Source organism: Triturus cristatus, chromosome 1_1 (genome assembly GCF_964204655.1).
Source record: "Triturus cristatus chromosome 1_1, aTriCri1.1, whole genome shotgun sequence".
NCBI classification, from domain to species: Eukaryota; Metazoa; Chordata; class Amphibia; order Caudata; family Salamandridae; genus Triturus; species Triturus cristatus.
The window spans coordinates 123,056,100-123,076,115 of NC_140579.1; positions in this window are offsets into that span (position 1 = coordinate 123,056,100).

Here is a 20,016-nt window from a genome sequence, read left to right on the forward strand (position 1 = left end):
CTCCCTCCACTTGCACGTGATCACTATTTCCCAGTTACTTGAATCTGCTAACAATTCTCTTGGCCTACCCTTATATCCCGCGCCTTGCTTTTTTTGTCCATCTCGCCTCTTTTGCCCTACCTGTTCCGTACGCACCATGCCGTGTACCCCCCCAAGCCCCCCGACCCACTCCCCCCTCCCCCTCCCTTACTGGCAAATAGGTCGATCCCGACCTATGTGAGACAGCCGGTCCTCCCAGGAAGCGCCCCACCCTGCCCACCCAACATAATCCTTCAACCCATTCAACACTGATGTGATAACCCCATTTTTGCAGCCGAGATCTTTTTCCCCCCTTCTTATCATTTCATTTTCATTTCATACTATTTCACTTTTCACTTCTTATGTCAAACGTTCTGTGTTAGTAATAGCTGCGGCTCGATCACTTTGCCTGTCTCGTTCTCTCTCCCCCCTTCTCCCCTTCTCTTCCTTCAGAAAAGTTAGATATTCCTGTGCTGCAATTTCTGAAAAGAATACCCTAGTCTGCCCATTAACAATCACTTTAAGACGTGATGGAAACATTAGATACACTTCACAACCAATGTTCTGAAATGGTGTAATAAGTTGCCTCATTCGCCATCTTCTCTCGACTGTCATATGGCAGAAGTCTGGGCGGGTAAAGAAGGAGATGTCCTTATATGTTCGCTTCTTCGTTGGTTTGGCTTTCATGATTATCTCTTCCCTCAATAGATAGTTCCCCAAGAAGACCAAAATAGCTCTAGACTTAGCTCCTGCCATATTCTTCTTCTGGACCAACGGGAATCTATGTGCACGCTGCACCTCCTTATCCCAGTCCCAATTATCCAACTCCTGAAATGCACCTTTCAGCAACTCCACCACAAAAGCCCGCACATCCCCCCCTTCCCTCCCCTCCTCCACACCAAGAATTCTTATATTGTTACGTCTCTGCCTGTTCTCGAAGTCTTCAAGCTTCCAAAGGACATCCAATGTTGTTTTCTCCTGCTTTTGTCTACCCGCTTGTAGCTCCACCACAGCCTCCTCCACTTTGCCTGTTCTCTCCTCTACTTCCTCTAGCCTGCCAGATACTTCTTCATATAGTTTATCAACCTTGCGAAGAGAGTCTTGAATTTTTTTATTCGCGTGTTTGGCTCGTTTGCTCTCCAGGCGAGCCTCTCCCTGGATCTGTTTCAAAGTTGAGAGTAACAGATCGAATTTATCAATACTCCCCTCCATTTGCCCAGATAGTTGCCCTCCGGCTCTTTCCTGGGTTGGATGTGGTTTACCGCCTGTAGCGCCCCCCACATTCGATTGTGAGGTAGCTGTCGTCTCCCACGCTAACCTCTTAACGATATCTCCTTGTGGTGGGTACTCCATTCTTTTAGTTCTCCTTCTCGGTCCCCCCCTTGACCTACTGGGTTTCGCCTTTGATTTTACTGCGAGACTCCTCCTTAAAACAGTATTCTTCCCCGCCATCACCTCTGACAGCTCTGAGGTCTCTGAGTCCAGCTCCTCTGAGTGACTCTCCACTGAGAAGTCTGTAGACGATACAGAGCTGGAGCCTGTGCCCTCCGGCCCCACATTCCCCTCGTCCTCCTCCTTGTCATCCTCATCCTTTTCATCGAGCCCTGTATAAAAGCACTCGTCACTCGGTGAGCCCGTAACTCTCAATTGACTGCCTCTAGTTCCATCATGTGTGGCCCTTGTGGTTTTGCTCTTTACAGTATGGTTTATAGATCCGATCATGCTCCCTCCATCCATCTCCCCTCGCTTCTCCTGAGAGTTAAATAGCCCCCCTTGATTCATAAGGGTCAACTCACTCTCCTCAGTTGGCTGACTATTTATTATGGCTGGTGCTACCACCTTCCTGCCCTCCGTCTCCTTTTTCTCCCCAGCAGTACCCATTGTTTGTCTGTCTTCGCGCCCAAAACCGCCCTCCAGCAGCCTTATTTCTGCGGCCACAGGCTTTATTATGATAGAAAGATCAGGCTCACCAGGTAAGTCTCCTGCTCCCCTGGCGTCCGCTGCTGTGATTGATGTCAATGCTGGTGACAGCGTCTGAATCTCTGCAGTATCTGCGGTCTCTGCGGCGTCTGGCTGCACGTCAATCACGATCACATTAACCCCGCCCTCTCCGCCTCCTCCTACAAGAAGCGCGTTATCCATTGGCTCTGTAACTTTTGCTGAGGCTGGTAACGGAGCCGACATCGGAACCGCCACTGCCACTGCTGTTGACGCCGGCCTCGCTTCCTCCGTCTCCGCAAGTGCTGCTGGGGACTCCAAGTGGGCCGTTGATATCCCTGACACCTCCGTGATCTTCTCTCCTAGACCTTCTCCCTCTGTAAGTTTGGCTACCGGCACAGCCACTGACAACCGCTCCGGGTGAAGCGAAGTAAACGATTCGTATAGTGTGGGCTGCCGGAGGGAGCTATCTTTCTGTCTCTCGCCGCTCGTGGTGCTGTTAACTACCCCTTTTCCAGGCAGCACTTTCCTCCTGCTGCGTTCAAGCTCTCGATCTTGCCTTCGCCTCTCAGTCGCAGCCAGGCGCTCCTCCTCGCGTAGTCTGGCGGCCTCTTTTCTTATCTGACCTTTCCGAAGATTTTTGGCTCTTATGTTTGCGGCTGGTGTATCGGAATCGCTCTCCGACGCTTCTTGTCTTCCGATGACGGCCTTCGCTGCCTTCTGGCTTTTCGGAGCCATATCGCGACTAATGTTTTTTCTTCCCCTTGCCTGATATTCAGGGATACTGTGGTAAATATTTAAATTACCTGTACTATTTTTTATGCGGTAAAGTCTAATAAGAATAACTCAGAAAAATAAGAGGCAGAATCCGTGGTATTTGAGGTTCTAAAAGGCTTTATTCCTTTACAAAGGAATTATGGTTCGAACCAGGCAATCGAATTCCATCACCACGAAGGTTCAGGAAGGGATAGGCAATACATTATTGACAAGTAATTATATATATAGGAAATGCATTACGGTAAGACAGATGCAGGAGGCGTAACAGCTGATAAGAAAGATAAGAATACACATACGTAATGAAAAAGGCGTTACAATAGGCGTGCATAAAGGCGTATACTAGAAACGTCATTTGAGATGATGTCACAGGTGGGTGGATCCATAAGAGAATCCTGCAATGTCAGCAGAAATACATGGCAGAGATACGCGCGCAGCCGCATGACGTGTGATTGACGTGTAACTAGAGGGTGAAGGGAACTTGACATTTAGCCCTACGTGAGGAGACAGAAGTCTGGGGGGTCAGATCAACCTAATCCCAAATCATATCTAATATCTTGTGTTTAAGGAACTGTATTATCAAAAGGGAAAGGTCTCTCGGACAGAATCTATTCTATACTGACTGTTAGTGCGTGTACAAGCGTCTAAGTGTCTACATGAGAAGCGAGGGGGCATGGGCCTACCATGGAAACGGAGGCTATGAATTACTTGCATGAAGACAGTAAGGCCGGACCCTTTGCTCTGTAGCTGGAAGGATGTTTACCTAAAACTACTAGGCAGGAATGCATTGGATGAGGAGCGGAGCAGATAACTTGAAGGTGAAATACAGTTTTTGGCAGGCAACAGGCCGAGTCAGGCACCGTTAGCCGCGCAGGGAGTAGGACAAAGGTCATGGATACAGATGCAGACTCAGGCTGGAGCTTTCAGAAGCAGAAGACAGGAAAAGACTTGATGACAGGATTCAGGGCCTACTCGCCTGAACTGTAAAACGTGAAAGGTGCACCATATAAAGTCGGTAGCCAATCATACTTAGGAACGGAATATCCGACCCATTCATGGCGGATCTGAAAGAGGACATGTTAACGTTGGACGCACATGTATTTGCGTCTTCATAGCTGGAAGTGGAGGGAACATACATGTACTTGTAGCATGTACATGGAGCCGTTGGGGTCTAAGATAGGGGACACAATTGATCATAAAATTCATATTTCCTCATTCCCTCCTTGTCCCCTACGGACCCTTCATGAAATATCGATCTTCATTAATCCATCAATCTGTTCATATAACATCATCTGTTCTTCTTTCTTCTTACGAGGTCTTGAATGAAAACTGGAATGTGGAATACACGATGTGGCACACAGACCACAAATCGCTGGCCCACATTGTAGACACAAGCAACAACTGAATATTATGAGAAGGCCAATACCTAGGAAGGATAGGATCCTCCATCCCCAGGCTGACAACACGCTCCAGAACCAACCGGACCAAGTCCAGGTGCCTGGATTCTGGTGTATCTGGCTTACAATCTTATGAAGGCGAGTTATGGCTTTGTATACTGAAGGCGCGTTTTCTGGAATGAAAACACAGCAACTTGATCCGATGACCCTACAAGCTCCGCCCCTATCGGCCAGGATGACGTCAAGGACAAGACGATTTTGAAGAACAACAATCCGCATCGCAGACTGCTCCTCTGTTAAGTTACCTAGGGCGGAAGTAGTTTCATTCACTACTGCTTCAAGGGTTCTAGTTAATCTACGTATCAGTTTACTATTAGTGACAGTACCTATGTAGGGAAAGAAACCTTTATTGAAATCTGTGTATTGCTCCCATGCCGTTTCAGTGTAGTCGACAATCGGGAGATCTCTCTGCTGTCTATTGTGTACTAAATGGGTATTCCTATGGTAATCAGGAGGGGCTAGGAAAACTGGTGGCAGAAGGAATGCAATGTAACAGGTACCATCCCATTCTAGAGGTAAACGTATATATGCGGTCTGACCACATATGAAGTAGGAATGACGAGAAGCTCTAAATGTAGACTTGCCTTGATCACTGAATTCGATCACAGTTGTACATTTACTATGACCCATGTGTACTGAACCATTCTTTCTTACACATAATTCACCTTTAACTGGAAATACTGACATAGCGGGCAAGACTGGTGTAGCTTCAGATTCAACATTCAGAATCATGAGGTTAAGTGTAAAGTTACCTAATCCATATACTTCATTTTCTAGATCAGTTCCTGTTCTTTTGGGAAGTCCCTCCTTGTTAGGGTAGCAGACTTTAAGTAAAACTAAGTTCAGGTTTCCCCATACCCAGTTGTCTTGGTAAACTACAGCATTAGAATCTAAGGTATTGATCAAACTAAACCATGCTCCACAGGAGCCATTGTGTGTGAATGGATACGGAAAGAGGGGCAGAACTCCCTTGTATTTCTGATAGGGAGGGAGTCGGCCACATATCCAACAATTGGTAGCATTGCTGGTCTGATGGGAATAATGTAACATACTAATGAATGTGTTGTTGCGCAGCGCAAATCTGTAGGACAACTCATGCGGAGGTAATTCGCTAAAAGAGTGTTCGGAAGTAGCATTGAAAGCACGCTTAAAAACAGGGTAATATATGTGCAACAGTATACTTGCAGCAATAATCAGAAGACTTAGAAAAAACATAATCAATAATGTTACTACACAGTGACTACGAAGTGATTTACAGTAGGCATCTTTCTTGAGCTGTTTCTGTCTGTTTCTCTCTCTATTTCGGTCTAGAGGATACATGTCAGAGACTAATTTAACCGATTCACCTTGGAGAGGACTTAAACAATCAAATTGTCTGACTTGCTAGACCTTAGTTTCAGTTTATATTGTTGAAATTCGGTCTTTTCGACCAGGGGGAGTTTTGAGTCAGTCTGTGGAGGGGGGCAGGGCTGAGAGTTCAAATCCGAAGGTAGTCCATGAAATTTCTTGATATGACTCGAGTGTAGCCAACCCTTGCGACCCTCAATCTTCACTGCTGTCCTCGTCGTGAGAAGTACAAGTCTTGGTTGTTGCCAACGAGGCTCCAGCGGGCTCCTCCTGTCGAAGTTTCTTACAAACACTAGGTCTCCTGGAACCACTTCATGGGGCTTCACCTCAGTGTTATCGGGAAAAGCTGCAGCTACCTGTAAACGGCAAGATTGTAGTGCAGACATCAAGGAAGCAAGGTAATCTGTCAGCATATTACAATCGACATCAGTTATTTTTCGAGGTATAGGCGTCCCCCACATATTTGGTGGCCTACCGAAGACCACCTCATACGGGGATAGCCCTGTTCGAGAGTGTGCTACCATTCTCATGTAAAAGAGCGCAACTGGTAAAGCTACTATCCAGTCGACACCTTTTTCTCTACAGATTTTAGAGAGTCTGATTTTCAGAGTTTGATTATGGCGCTCCACGAGACCTGCTGCCTCGGGATGCCGAACACAGTGGAATTTCCATTGATAGCCTAACAGAAGTGAAACGTGTTTCATTAGCTCGGATGAGAACGGCTGGCCGTTATCTGAGTATACGATACGGGGCAAACCATACCGTGGGAAGAATTCTCGAACTAACTGTTTGGCAGTAGTCGGGGCAGTGTAATCTGAGACGGGATATGCCTCTGTCCAACGAGAAAGAGCACATACAACTACGAGAACATATTTGAATCCTCGACATCGTTCCATCTGGATATAATCCATCTGGAGGACTTCAAAAGGGTGATCGGGGTGTTGAAATCCACCTTGCTCTACAGGAATGCTTTTACCGGGATTGAACTGACAACATATCATGCAGGTACGTACTTTCTGTTTGGCTGCTGCTCGCAAGTGTTTGTTGAACCAAATGTGTTGGATACTATCTAGCATAGCTTTTTCTCCTAGGTGTGCTGGACTATGTATTGTGTTAATGATAACTTGAACCATGGAGTCGGGGAGAAACCATATAGATTTTCCCTTCGTCATCCATCCTTGATCTGTTTGGATCCCTCCTAATTCAGTCCATTTCTTAATTTCTTCTGGTGTAGCATGTGTCTGTATGTCAATTACATCAAGGGCGGGATCCTTAACTGTCATGCAGTGTATCGGTGTCGGAACTATTGTCTTTGTCAAGTCAGTTGTATGAGTCTGATTCTGAGCAGTCTGTTTAGCTGTTCGGTCAGCTAGATCGTTACCCTGAGAAATAATGTCAGTCACTTTCGTGTGGGCCTTGCACTTCATAATCGATATTGCAGTAGGTAAATGTATTGCGTCTAATAAGGCCTGAATGAGGGGTCCGTGTTGAATGTGGGCACCGTGAGAAGTTAAATAACCTCTCTCTCGCCAAAGCACACCGAAGTCATGGACAACTCCGAATGCAAAACGTGAATCTGTGTATATGTTAACTTTCTTATTTTTGGCTTGAATACAGGCTTGTGTCAGAGCGATGAGTTCTGCTGCTTGAGCTGACAGGGTATCAATACAATTTGTTTCAATAACTTCAGTGTCTGTTGTGACTGCATAAGCGGCCACTAACTCTCCTGTACTTGTTCTCATGCATGAACCATCTACATACAATGTCAGGTCTGGATCTGATAATGGAATATCTGTCAAGTCTTGTCTGGGTTTCGTCGTAATAGTAATGACTTCAATACAATCATGTGCCAATGGGTCTGTTCCATTTAATGGCAAAAGTGTGGCAGGATTTAATGTACTACAACGTCTTATTTCTATGTGTGGCTGAAACAATGTTAGTTCGTAACCCGTTAGTCTTGCTATAGTCAAGTGTTGTGTTTGTGTCCGGTTCAAGAGAACCTCTACTGCGTGTGGTACTTGTACTGTCAATTGATGTCCTAATACTATGGCATCGCTTTGTCTGATCGCTAAAGCTGTTGCTGCGACTGATTTCAGGCATGCAGGAAGAGCCTGAGCTACGGGATCTAACGTGCTAGAAAAGTAAGCACATGGTTTGTGTGATCCTGCTTGTTCCTGAGTAAGTACTGACAAGGCAGTACCTCCACGTTCTGTAACAAAAAGTGTAAAAGGTTTACTGTAACATGGTGTTGCTAAAACAGGTGCTTGGCATAAGGCTTTCTTTAAGCTTTCAAAAGCCTGTGTATGTTCTTGAGTCCAAGGGAGGACAGTCGATGTCGCTGCCTCCTGGGTCGTCAACTGAATGAGTGGTTTTGCTAGAAATGCATATTGGGGAATCCACTGCCTACAGTACGAAGTGAGGCCTATGAAGGCCCGTACCTCCTTTTGTGTCTTGGGTGGTGGCATGTTAACAATTAACTGGATGCGGTCAGGTGTAAGCGGTCTTCCCCCCTTGGACAGCAAGTGCCCAAGGTACACAACTTGCTGGACACAGAATTGCAGCTTTGAAGGGGACACCTTGTGCCCCTTGTCGGCTAGGAAATGCAAAACCGTCAGTGATGCTTTTTCACATTCAGGTTCGCTTCGGGCGGTGATCAGCAGATCATCGACATACTGAAGCAGGGCAGTGTTAACTGGCATGTGGATACTGTCAAGTTGTTTTTTCAGTGCTTGGCTATAGATGCTGGGGCTTTCTGTGAATCCTTGAGGTGCGCGTGCGAATTTAAAACTTCGTCCATTTAAACAGAATCCGAACAAATATTGGCTTTCCGGATCGATTGGGACGCTAAAGAAGGCGTTCTTGAGGTCAATTACAGTGAAGAACGTTGCTTCGGAATCAATGGCTGTTAGTAATGAAGAGATATCTGGGACCACGGGGTATTGTGGTACAATGCATTTATTCAATTCGCGCAGATCAATAACTAATCGATATACTGGCGGTGCTTTTGGATCAGTTCGTTTAAGAATCGGAATTATCGGAGAATTACATACATTGGAGTCGGTTTCCACAACCACTCCTTGTGCAATGAGCTCGTCAATGATTTGCAGCAAAGCCACTACAGCATCTGGAGGTAACTTGTATTGTCGCATTCGTGGTAATACCACTCCTGTCTTGAGAGTGACTCGATATGGTGTAATGTGCATGCAACCTACATCAGTGGGGCCTTGTGCCCATAAATGTGCAGGTAAACTCTGTAACCGGTGATCCATGTCTCTGGACACGTAGTGACCTTTAAAGTCACGCAAAAATAGTCGTACTCCTTCCGGAGAACAACATATTACAGCTCCTAGAGCTTTCAGCGTCTTTATACCTAACAAGTTTTCTGGACATGATTTTGTAAGCAATAAATCTGTAGTTCGTGTCAATGGACCAACTGTAAGTGGAAGAGGTTGCGATACTTCGTTAATAATAGGCTTTCCTGAAAAACCAAGGGAAATATTCTGTGAGCCTGAGAGGGGTGCCCCTGGAACTTCGTTGTGACTTATAGTTGTTCTGCTTGCCCCTGTATCAAGTAAAAACGTTCAACTTTCCCTAATATTTGACTATGTACATAAGGACCTTCCTGATCTACAGGAACCTCGATAAGGGGTAAGCCAACTTCCTTCTCTAGGCTATTTCATGTGTATCGCTGATAATCGGGATAGTCAGCTTGTGCATACTGGTACATCTGTTGTGTCGTGTTTTGTGTTGCAGCAATAGGCTGTGGCTGTGATACTGCTACGGTCTGCTGTGGAACCGGCATAGGCTGTACATGCTGAGGTACTTGTTGTTGGATCTGATCCTGTCTAGGTACACGTGGTCTCTCCTTTGTTTTACCTGTAGAGATATTGTGTTTCAGAACCGTACAATCGTTTATATAATGACCTGGCTGTTTACAATAGTTGCATGTCCCTTTTACAGGAACTGCTGAATTGCTGGACTGTGTCGCACCCTTTTTATGACTGTCATCTGGAACTGTCTGGGCAACAAGCATTTTCATTTTCGTGTCTTTCATACGTCTTTGTTCATGTTCTTGTTCTTCTCTAATTATATTCTGGTGATACTGTAACATTTGCAACATCTGTGAAGGGGTGTTACCTTGCCAAGTACTCTCGACTTTCAATACTCTGTTCTTAACTTGGGGCAGGGAATTTTCGACTAGTTTTGTCACGAACAGATGTGGATACGACTCGCTATTTGCTTTTAGACCACTATTGATTCCAAAACATTTTTCAAATCGGGAATAAAAATCACTAGTGTCTTCATCGGGTTTTTGTTTACAGGCTGAAATTGCACCCCAGTCTTCCTTTTTCGTAGTCAATAAACGTGGCAATACTTGCACTAATAATCCTGGTAATGCTGTAATTTTTTCCCCAAGCCCTTTGCCTGCAGTTCGGGCCTTTTCTTCGTTTTCTAATGCTGTCCAATCAATCTTTTGGTCTCCCACCTCCCATTCCTTTTCTTTGAGTTTCTCGTAAATACCGGCAGGCAATAATACTTTTAATATTTTCATAATGTCAGGATAGGTATAGTCACCCATGAGTAACATGTCCTTTATTTCACGGTGGAAACCTGCTGGGTCTTTGTCATGGCTGGGTACTAATTTTTTCATTTCTAATAATTCTATTTTAGTTATGGGCGTGTACACAAACACGCGTGAAAAAGAATCGTCTGTATTTTTAATTGGGTGCACTTCACGTAAGGGATTCTGTCTGTCTATGTAATACGTTTTTCTTTCCATGGTGGGAGCTGAATCATGTTCTGGGCAGACGAAGACAATGTACTGGTGCCGATATTCTAGAATTTCTTTAATTAAATCAGTACCCGAACCTCTCCATTTATTCGTGAGTAATTCTATCAGGATATCAGGTAGGGGACCAGGATCGGAGTGTTGGCCTTTATATAATATAAGGAGGTGTTGTATCATGTATATACCAGCTAAACGCTGTTCGTCTGGGGTAAGATTCAGAAACGTGTGTGCTAGCGCATCATCACTGTATTTTTCAGAACTGTCAGCCCATTGTACTGCCGACCTGGCTAATTCTTGTTCATCCATAGAATTGAGCACATGGTACCCCCTTCATTCTCGGAGTAATTTATCAGTAGCCTGGAATAAGTGTTCAGGGGACCTTGTATTTAACATAGTGGCTTGAAAATTCCTGTTACATTCTGGACGTATCGGACGTATTGGATCATTAAAGTATTTGGTATTGTTAAAAGATCTTCCCTTACCTACATAAGCTATCGTTTCTCTAGTTGATGATTCTAATTGTCCTGCGGTCATTTCTGACTCTTCCTCCTCCTCTCCCTCTGATTCAGTTTTGTCTGCCTCTAATCTGTTTTCATGTATTCGTTCTACTTCTTTTCGGATCTTTCGGCACATAACTTCTATACTCTTCTGTTTATCATGTCTACAGTCTGCTATATTCTGACCCCATTTGGTAAGTACTTGCATTTCATCCTGATCTACCTCAGGCCTATCTCTGTTTCTGATCAAGCAGTTTATGAAGAAACGTAACAATAGTTTCTGTATATCCACTTTCTGGTATTCCAGGGCCTCGTCAATACTTTCAGGGCCTTGCCCTGATTGGACAAAGCGATATATATTGTCTAGATGAGCAACCATTCCTGGTAGTGTCGTTAAATACATTGAAGCTCGTCGTATACGTAGTGATGATAGCAACATTCTGTCCTTTTTACCGGGCACTGGATCATATCTACAATCTGCAAGAGGTTCCTTAAATATATCGGAATTTGCTGTTTGAGGTGTACGTTGGTATGCTAAATCTCTAAAAGTCAATTTATTTCCTGGCGGTGGCGTGGAAAAACCTCCTGTCGCATCTCCTGAGGTGCCAGGCGCAAAAGGATTTGTTGAATGTAAGGTAGAGAGTGTAGGTGCCGGAAGGGCTGTAGAAACCGGCGGAACGATTGGAATGTGAGGAGGTGTTTGTTGTTGTGATGGTGGGGGCAGATGATCTTGGTGTTGAGCACCATCGACCGGTGGTGTGTGTGGCGGCGGAGCATTAACATATTCGGGAGCTACATCGTCTAAATAGGAAGAAAGGAAAATGTCCTTTGCGGTCTTCGGGTGTATTTTAATCGGAAGTAATGGAGGTGGCAGATCTTTTGGTACTTCCAGAGTGGCCTTAGGTAAACCCTCGGCCAGAAGAGGATACATACCATTCATAAGAGTGTTTCGTTGTCTGTCTACTTGTTCTGTTTTTACTCGGATACCTTCCTCAATTAATATGTCTTCTCGGACTTTGTCTGAATTCTCTCTACTTTTCTCTGCTTTTCTGAACGCTTTCTCTGCGCGTCTGTGCGATTCTTTACGCCATAATTCAATGGCATCTTTCTGTGACTGTCTGGCTTTCTTTTTCCATAATGCTTCTTCTACTCTCATGATGCACTCTGCATCCCATGTCCCAGCTGCGGGCCATCTCTGGTCCTCTGCTAAATCCTTGGTGTAGTCCACCCATAGATCAAGATATAATACGGCATCTAGGCCATGTTTATGGTACATAAAGTACCCTGGAGTGTCCCTAGGTGGAATGGGAACAGCTTCTTCGAGTATCCCTTTTCTAGTTTTTATCTGTCTTAATTTTGAAAAGAACGGCATCTTTAAACCTTGCTACTTAATTCTTACTCGAACGTAAACACTTGGACTTGAATACAATTCAGTACGATAAAACACAATAATGAAAATTTAACAATCATTCATACCACGACAGTTTTTAAACATATTATAACATTTAACATTTAAAACGAACAACGATAATTAGAATAAAACTAGTTACGGACATAATTTCTAGATATACTGGATATACTGCTAAACAGTACAGATACACTGCTGAAACAGTGCAGACCGGATCTGTGTACCCAAACCCGTCTTGACCGGCACAAACTAATGTGCACGTCTAAATGCGTCCCCAGCAACGGTACTCACCGGGAAGCACGGAACGGAAGGCCTCGGAACTGAACTGGACTGGATCGGACTGGACTCGACTCGACACGGGACTTCGGAACCTCGGAACCTGGCGGGCCTCTGTATAACTCGGATCTTGCTCTCTCAGCTAGGCTCTGGTCGGGATTCTTCGCACTTCTCACCGCCTCGTCTGGGTGTTGATCGCAGCCTCAGTCACCCCCGCTTGGTCGGAGGGAGATACAGGAAATCCTGCGGGTACGCATAGTTGTCCGTCCGGCTGTGGCAGGAGACCGGGCCTGCAACGCACCTCCGGCGCATGAGATGGGGAAGGTGTCCCTATTCGGGCGCCAATTTATGTGGTAAATATTTAAATTACCTGTACTATTTTTTATGCGGTAAAGTCTAATAAGAATAACTCAGAAAAATAAGAGGCAGAATCCGTGGTATTTGAGGTTCTAAAAGGCTTTATTCCTTTACAAAGGAATTATGGTTCGAACCAGGCAATCGAATTCCATCACCACGAAGGTTCAGGAAGGGATAGGCAATACATTATTGACAAGTAATTATATATATAGGAAATGCATTACGGTAAGACAGATGCAGGAGGCGTAACAGCTGATAAGAAAGATAAGAATACACATACGTAATGAAAAAGGCGTTACAATAGGCGTGCATAAAGGCGTATACTAGAAACGTCATTTGAGATGATGTCACAGGTGGGTGGATCCATAAGAGAATCCTGCAATGTCAGCAGAAATACATGGCAGAGATGCGCGCGCAGCCGCATGACGTGTGATTGACGTGTAACTAGAGGGTGAAGGGAACTTGACATTTAGCCCTACGTGAGGAGACAGAAGTCTGGGGGGTCAGATCAACCTAATCCCAAATCATATCTAATATCTTGTGTTTAAGGAACTGTATTATCAAAAGGGAAAGGTCTCTCGGACAGAATCTATTCTATACTGACTGTTAGTGCGTGTACAAGCGTCTAAGTGTCTACATGAGAAGCGAGGGGGCATGGGCCTACCATGGAAACGGAGGCTATGAATTACTTGCACGAAGACAGTAAGGCCGGTCCCTTTGCTCTGTAGCTGGAAGGATGTTTACCTAAAACTACTAGGCAGGAATGCATTGGATGAGGAGCGGAGCAGATAACTTGAAGGTGAAATACAGTTTTTGGCAGGCAACAGGCCGAGTCAGGCACCGTTAGCCGCGCAGGGAGTAGGACAAAGGTCATGGATACAGATGCAGACTCAGGCTGGAGCTTTCAGAAGCAGAAGACAGGAAAAGACTTGATGACAGGATTCAGGGCCTACTCGCCTGAACTGTAACCCACTGTGCCCTCACGGCCGGTCACTCCTTACCTGTGCTCTGCTGATTCCGCTGACGACGCCGCCTGCTGCCTGCCACTGCCTGCTGCCTGCCGCCGCCCGCTGCCTGCTGCCTCTCTCCCTCAGGTGGGGGTCTACTCCTGCTCCCCGCCGGACGCGTAGCCTCTTTTGGCGCCTTTTCCCGCCACCGCTGCCCCTGGTGAGTCGCTTCTCCCGCCGCTGACCCCAGACCCGCCTCCCCTCGCCTCCCATTGGTCGCCCAGCCTCCCGCCTCCCAGCCGACCCTCCCACACGGCTACCTACTTATGATGCCCCCTCAGCGACCGCGCAGCGGACGCGCGCAGCGGGAGCGCCGACTGAGCGCCGAAGGTGCGCCAAAGGTAAGCCCGTCTGCGCCCGTCCGCGCCTGGACCGCGCCTGGACCGCGCCCAGCGCCAGAGCCCCTGGCCCCCGCGCCCGCCAACCCCCCCGCAGGACCTACGATGCCGCCACGCTCATCGCACTCAAAACCGCCCGAGCACCCGGGTGCTACCGAGCGTCCCCGCGACGCACCCATGGACCCTTCGCCTGCCGATCATGCAACTTCTCCTGCCTCCAAACAAGCACCACGCACACCAAGACGGACAACAGCAACCACCTCAAGTGCATCCTGCTCAACACCCGCTGCGTCCACAGACACGCCGTGGAACTCTGGAACCTCCTCGACACCGCATCTCCAGACGTCGCCTTCCTCACGGAAACCTGGATGAACGACTCTTCAGCCCCCGACATCGCCATAGCCATCCCGGACGGCTACAAGATCATCAGGAAGGATCGCGTCAACCAGACCGGAGGGGGCATCGCCATCGTACACAAGAGCACCATTCGCATCTCGACTGACGCCATCGACGTATTCAACGCCGCCGAATACCTGCACTTCCAGATCCACACCGACCCCAAGACTACCCTCAGAGGCACCCTCGTCTACAGACCCCCGGGACCACGCGCACAATTCTGCGAGGACATCGCAGACCTCATCAGCCCTCACGCCCTCCTCTCCGCCGACTACATCCTCCTCGGGGACCTCAACTTCCACCTGGAGAACAATAATGACCGCAACACCACCGCCCTGCTGGATAACCTCGCCAACCTCGGACTTCAGCAACTGGTCAACACCCCCACCCACTACGCCGGCCAAACGCTCGACCCACTCTTCTCGTCCAGCAAGCACGTCACCTTCAGCCACTCCACCGGACTTCACTGGACTGACCGCAGCTGCGTCCACTTCAGTTTCAGAAAGAACACGGTCCACCATCACCCGAAGCAGGCTCCCCACAGAAACTGGAGCAAGATCACCGCCGACCAGCTCGCCACCTCCCTCAGCCAGAGCCCACCTGTCAGGACTACGGACCCTAACACAGCAGCCCTCGACCTCACGCAGTGGCTGACCTCCTGTGCCGATGACCTCGCCCCACTGAAGAACCCCCTCACCAGGCCCAGAAGCAAGAAGGCCCCCTGGTTCACCGACGAACTTAAGGACTCCAAGAAGGCCTGCCGCACCTTCGAGAAGGCCTGGCTCCGCAACAAGACCGCCGACAACAGAACAGCACTCAAACTCGCCACTCGCAGACATCACCAGCTCATCCGCATCACCAAGAAGAAATCTCTGAGGGAACGACTGGACAAGAACGCCCATGACAGCAAGGAGCTCTTCAACATCGTCAGGGAGTTCTCCAACCCCAGCACCGGCAACAACGACATCACTCCCTCACAGGACCTCTGCGACTCCCTCGCCTCGTACTTCCACCGCAAGATCGCCGACATCCACAACAGCTTCAACATTTCACCCCCGCACCCATCGGTCGAACCTTCGCACCCCGCCGCCACCCTCCAGACATGGACCGAGGTGACCCCCGAAGACACGTCACGCATGATGAACACCCCGGATCTCCGACCGACCCGTGCCCCCATCATGTCTTCAACAAGGCAGCCTCTACCATCGCACCCCACCTCCGAGACATCATCAACACCTCCTTCAACACAGCAACCTTCCCGGAGAGCTGGAAGCACGCCGAACTCAGCGCTCTTCTGAAGAAACCAACAGCGGACCCGACCGACCTCAAGAACTTCCGCCCCATCTCGCTCCTTCCTTTCCCTGCCAAAGTCATCGAGAAGGTCGTCAACAAGCAACTGGCAGCCTTCCTCGAGGCGAACGGATCCCTCGACCCATCGCAGTCCGGATTCAGAGCCAACCACAGCACCGAGACCGCCCTCATCGCAGCCACCGATGACATCCGAACCCTGCTCGACAACGGCGAAACAGCGGCACTCATCCTCCTAGACCTCTCCGCAGCATTTAACACTGTCTGCCACCGCACACTAGTCCAACGCCTCAACGACACCGGCATCCAAGGGAAGGCTCTGGAATGGATCATCTCATACCTCTCCGGCAGAACACAGAGAGTACGCCTCCCTCCGTTCCGCTCCGAGGCCACCGAAGTCATCTGCGGCGTCCCGCAAGGATCGTCGCTCAGCCCCACTCTCTTCAACATCTACATGAAACCCCTCGCTGCCATCGCACGCCAACACAACCTCAACATCATTTCCTACGCCAATGACACCCAGCTGATTCTCTCCCTCTCCAGAGACCCCGACACCGCCAAAGCCAGCCTGCACGAAGGGATGACAGACGTCGCTGAATGGATGAACATCAGCCGCCTGAAACTGAACACGGACAAGACAGAAGTCCTCATCCTGGGACCATCACCCTCCGCATGGGACGACTCCTGGTGGCCTCCGGCACTAGGCACCGCACCTGAACCGACGGACCACGCACGCAACTTGGGCGTCATACTGGACTCCTCCCTATCGATGACCAGACAAGTCAACGCCGTCTCCTCAGCTTGCTTCCACAACCTCCGCATGCTCCGAAAGATCTTCCGATGGATGCCGACCGAGACCAGGAAGACGGTCACCCAGGCTCTCGTCACCAGCAGACTGGACTACGGAAACACCCTCTACGCCGGTACTACAGCCAAGCTTCAGAAAAGACTTCAGCGTATCCAGAACGCCTCCGCCCGACTCATCCTGGACGTCCCCCGACGCAGCCACATCGTCCCCCGATGCAGCCACATCTCGTGCCACCTGAGAGACCTGCACTGGCTCCCTGTCAACAAGAGGATCACGTTCAGACTCCTCACCCACGCACACAAATCCCTCCACGACCTAGGCCCAGGGTACCTCAACAGCCGCCTCACCTTCTACACGCCCACCCACCAGCTACGTTCCGCTAACCTCGCCCTCGCCGTCGTCCCTCGCATCCAGAGAGCCACCGCCGGAGGAAGGTCATTCTCCTACCTGGCAGCTAAGACTTGGAACTCCCTACCCGTCCACCTGCGGATGACCCAGGACCACCTGGCCTTCAGGAAACAGCTCAAGACCTGGCTGTTCGAGCAGTAGCAGACCCCCTTCCCCAAGCGCCTTGAGACCCTTACGGGTGAGTAGTGTGCGATATAAGTTCCATGATTGATTGATTGATTGATTACTTCGTTCCCCATTATTTCATTCTCCTTGGTTCTCCCCCCCAAAAAGGATATACTGTTAGTTTAGTCTCTCTTGACTCCCTTCAGCTGGTGGTACCCTCGCTTTAGCCTCTGTTTCAGTAACTCTTTCTCCTCACAGCCTCCTGAGGTAGTTCAAATTCTGTTTTTTTTTTTTGCAAAAGAGTCATCAGTTCGAGGTAGGTATGTTAGGTCCTTTTGATTAGACCTAAGGTAGGGTCATGTGTACTGAGGTAGAAACGGTTTCTGTTCCTGAGTGATCCTGAGTGTTCATTTTTAACCTTTGTTCCTTCAATCACTCCACTCTTGGCTCCGGCGAGGCTCTCCTCTTGCTCGTTCCTGCTTGTGAAGTTTCCATCTCTTGTTGTGACGGCCCTTGTAGATATCTGGACAGCTCTGTTGGATCTTCAAAGTAGTGTGTTCTTCCTTTGTCACTAATTCTGAATCTTGTAGGGCCTACAAATGAGAAGATGATGTCCTCTTTCCTTAGTTTGTCCCGCTGGGCCAGGAAACTTTTTCTTATGTCAACTGTGGGCTTGGAGTAGTCCTGTGTGAGGATTATCTTGTGTCCGTTCCTCTGCATATTTTGTTTTTTTCTAGCCACACCGAAAATAGCCTCTGTATGTTGCGATCGGAGTGGTTTGCATATTATTGGGTGTGGTACTGCCCTATTCGTGGGTTTGTAGGCTGGTACTCTGTATGCTTTGTCAAGCTCGAAAGGGTGGTCGAATTTGAGGTTCGTAATTTTGGGGATCATGTCTTTGATAAAGGCCATGCACGACCCTGTTTTGTCTTCATCTCCCTCCGGGACACCCATGATTCTAATGTTCCCCCTTCTGTTTTGATCATCCAGTTCAGCCGTTTGTCTTTGAAGTATTGCCGTTGTTTTGGTTATGGCCATAAGCGCTTTATTTGTCTTTTGTTCTCCATCCTCTATGTCGCTAACCCTCAGTTCCACCCCCGTCTGTCTGTTGTTTGCCGCGTGGATGCCCGCTCTAACCGCGGTCAGCTCTAATTGGATCGCATCCATAGTTTGCTTCGTTGTTTTGGCTAGGTCATGGACCTCCGCCAATTTTTTCAGAACATGTCCAGTGTGCTATTGATATCAGGTCTTTGTTTGATGGGGGAGTCTGTTAGCGTGTCGCTCTTGTTCTTTTTTGACTGGTGCGTGATTTTCCCTTCGCTCCCAGCCATGATTGGCAGGCCTCTCTTCACTTGCTGTAGTTTGAATCTTTCGCCCCCTTTCTGCACTATGGATTGGTATCTCTGCACTTGTGAGGTTTCTTTATGAGCCCTTTTGAGTTTTAGCTTTTTCTTTCAGCAGCGTTTGTTGTGTGTCTTTGTCCTGTTGCTTTGCAGGGCTCTCCTGTGACCCTCTGCCCAGGGTGGGTTGTGCAGTATTGAGGGCCTTATCCTGATGTTGTTCTTGTTGTCTACGAGATGTTCTTGTCGCCGCCACCCCTTCAATTTGCGGTAGTTGGCTGCCCCTCGTCACCCCCGTGCGCTGGCTTACAGGAGTACTTGCGCCTTTGGGGCAGTTGTGTGTTTCCTGGATGATCTTTGTCAGTTGTTGTCTGTAGTGGTTGCCTGTATTGCAATGTTGCAGTTGTTAGGGATCGGTTCGGTCTTCCCTGTAGTGGCTGCGACAGTGGGTGTCGCTAGTACCGTAACTCACTACTTCTGTGTGCTTGCTTGACGGTGATGTTCCTGTCCCATTGTTTTCCCATACTGCTGTAGTAATACTCTTGGTCTCTGTGAGTTGGCCCTCCACGCTTGTAGTGTTCCCGTTATGTTCACCACTGAGTTTTCTCTTTGACCCCCTTATGGTGTGTAGCCTTGTGGTTCTGGTTTTTGGCTCCTATGATGCGGCCCTTAACTCAGTTCGTGCTTTGATGCTGCCTTGTTTCTTGCTCTCGCTGGTTTCACAATGTGACAACTGTGCCTACTTTGGAGTGCTTGGTGGTCTGTGTGGTATGGTCCAGAGCCCCCCTTCCGCGTGCACATGGATTGTTCATCCTAAGCAATGGCTGGACTCCGAACCTCATGCCGTCATTCTTGTCCTCCCTGCTTTCGGCTGCTCCCTAGTGTGTTATTTGGCCCATCCAGACAATGGATTTTGTACTTCTACACCTCCCGCTCGCTGTGCTTCTTTTTCCCCCTCTTTTTTTTTTTGATTATCTGTCCTTCGCTGCCAAATCCAATGTTCCTGTCCTCGTCCTGTCCTCCTTCTCTTTAGCCTACCCCTTTTCTCTTCTCCCCCTGTATAGGGCTCGTGCTGGGCTCGCGCTTGTTTTCTTGCACTTTTCCTCACGTTTTTTTTTTATAAAATGGCAGCCCCCACTGACAGTTTCGGTTTCTTTCTTCTTTCACTATGGCTCAGGGTGCCGCTAGAGGTTGTCGCCGCCGGGGGGGGGGGGGATTTCGCTTTTCTGCGAGGCGCGCTGTAGGTGTGCCCAGTCTTTGTCTCTTGTGCTTTCAGTCCCTGCTTCTCTTGCCCACATACTGCGTTGCAGCGCTCCTTATCCAGTACCTCTTATCTTCAAGTCCGTGCTAGTCTCTCCTCCGTACCAAAGTGGCGGCCCCCTTTCCTCGGTTTCAGTTTTGGTTTCCTTGTCGGGGATCAGGACGGTTCTCCTCTCCGCTCCTAC